The sequence below is a fragment of the Dasypus novemcinctus genome, chromosome 3 (assembly GCF_030445035.2).
Source record: "Dasypus novemcinctus isolate mDasNov1 chromosome 3, mDasNov1.1.hap2, whole genome shotgun sequence".
NCBI lineage: Eukaryota > Metazoa > Chordata > Mammalia > Cingulata > Dasypodidae > Dasypus > Dasypus novemcinctus.
In genome coordinates this window covers 7,456,833-7,458,771 of record NC_080675.1, presented here as the reverse complement: position 1 = coordinate 7,458,771, position 1,939 = coordinate 7,456,833, and the positions used below count along the sequence as shown (strand labels likewise).

The 1,939-nt window shown below is 53.0% G+C and overlaps 1 long non-coding RNA gene across 1 annotated transcript; it reads right to left on the bottom strand.

Annotated features, from left to right (window-relative positions):
- Positions 1-398: 398 nt before the first annotated feature.
- LOC139437845 (uncharacterized) lies at positions 399-1,650 on the bottom strand. The gene is made up of 3 exons (XR_011647760.1): positions 1,579-1,650; positions 1,068-1,464; positions 399-962 (listed from the first exon to the last, which is right to left on the bottom strand). It is a non-coding gene; the product is annotated as an uncharacterized lncRNA (long non-coding RNA).
- Positions 1,651-1,939: the final 289 nt, after the last annotated feature.

The window sequence follows — 1,939 nt, the reverse complement described above, 5'->3', positions numbered from 1 at the left end:
ACGCTCCCATTCTCAAAACAGATTTTTATCCTAATAAAGGCTCTTATTACTATTATCTACCTGTCATTACACAGCATTAGACAATTACAGAGCGCAGCCTAACTCTCCACCCGGACCCTTCCCCTGTGCCCGGGCTGGGGGGAGGGGCACACCTCAACCAAGTGCTCCATTAAAAAAGAGAGAGGAACTTTTTTTTTTTTCATCTTAAAGCCCTGCCAAAACTGCTACCTACGCTTTCAAAAACTTTGTTGTGAAAAGTCACTGGCGTGAGCGAGAGAGGGAGAAAAAAGAAGTGTGGGCTCGAAACCGTCTCCAGTCCCGTTTTGATTGCCAGACGATTGACAAAATAATTTGTACCCGTCGATGCTCATGAAGGGAATTTTTACAATGGATTTGCCAAGCAGATTTTTAATTTTAATCAGTAATGAAAAAATGACAACACGGATCACAACAAGACGTCAGGCGCCGAGCGGGCTTTGCAGGCCCTGTCAGACGGCCTCCGACGGGAAGCCGCGCCTCCATGAGCGTCAATCACGCGCTTCAAACCCCTGTACATCTTCGGGATTTAATTAGACATTTAAGTTCTTTACCCGCAATTTGCAAAACTGTCACTAACCAAAAGTGCAAGACGCTAAAACAATGCTCCGCTGAGCTGGGAGACGGTTCATCCCTCTCCTGGGGGAGGGCAGGTGCTCGCGGGGACTTGCATCTGGACACACATCCCTGTTCCCGACCCATTGCTGCAGATATTTGCCAAAAGAAAAAAAAAAGAGATCTGTGGTCATGGTAAACATGGAAGGGGAACTCTAGGGCGGCAGGACAAGGGCGAGAGCAGTGGCCGAGCGTGGTGGACTCGTTGGTGTAGGGTGGCCGGATTCACAGACACTCTTGGTCTGGCAGCTGCAGCGCAAACCAGTTAGGGGACCTGGAGCCGATCGCTTCATCTGTGGAGCCTTTGTTCCCTGTAAAAGGAGAAACAGATAAATAAACACCACCCCCCCTTATTAATTCATTGCAGAGGTGTCTATAAAGTTCCCGTGGCATGCTTAGTAGAGTCGGGGGCCCACCTTGCCTGAGGGGGGCATTCTCTCCAGGGTATGTGCGAGGAATCAGGAAATGCCCCTCCATCTGGAGGGGGGCGCCAAGGGCCACAGCAGGGACAGCCCGCACCCTTAGAGGGAGGGACCCGTCGGCAGCCCCAGCCTTCTGCAGCAGGGGCACACGCCCAGCAGCTCCGCCCTCTGCCTCAAAGGACCGGGTGTATTTCGCTGTTGGGGCCTTTCTCAAAAGCCCCTGAAGCTGTGTTTGCTTTGAAATCTTCAGGGTTGGGGGCGTGTCCTTCTGTTCGGTTTTCTGGTCTACCTGGAAGGGGCGGCGTTTTCCTTGACTTTCTCCGTGAAGCGGAGCGGTGGGAGCATGACTTTTCAAGGGTTTGCTCAGGCTCTTGGCGGAGGTGCGCCACTCCTGCAGCAGGTCGGGGAAACAAACGTGGCCTTCTCCTTTAAGAGCACCTTGGCTTACCGCCCCTCATTATTGAAATGAATATAAAAGATGGATTGTGAAAAACCTATTACTCACCGATAAGAAATGCACCCCAGGCAAAGAGGAGCAGGGCAAACTTCTTCTCAAACTGAGCCTCCTGAAGATGAGCTCTACTCCCCCCCCCTAGGAAAAGGGGCATAGAGTCGGTGTCGGCTTTCACACAAGTCTCCCCACGAGAGAGACGGGTGCCCCCACTGCAAGCGCTCAATCAATGTACTACTCAAAGTTGACACGCTGGGTTCTGCGATGTCCCCCTACAAAGATCACCTGGCCTCACCTGCCAGCCTCCCTCCCTGTGGCCTGGCGGCAGGAGACAGACAGGTCCCTGCCTCACCACCCCTCCAGCCTTACATTCCTGTCTCCCGAGTGGCCACCAGGCCGTCTGGGAAGGACGCAG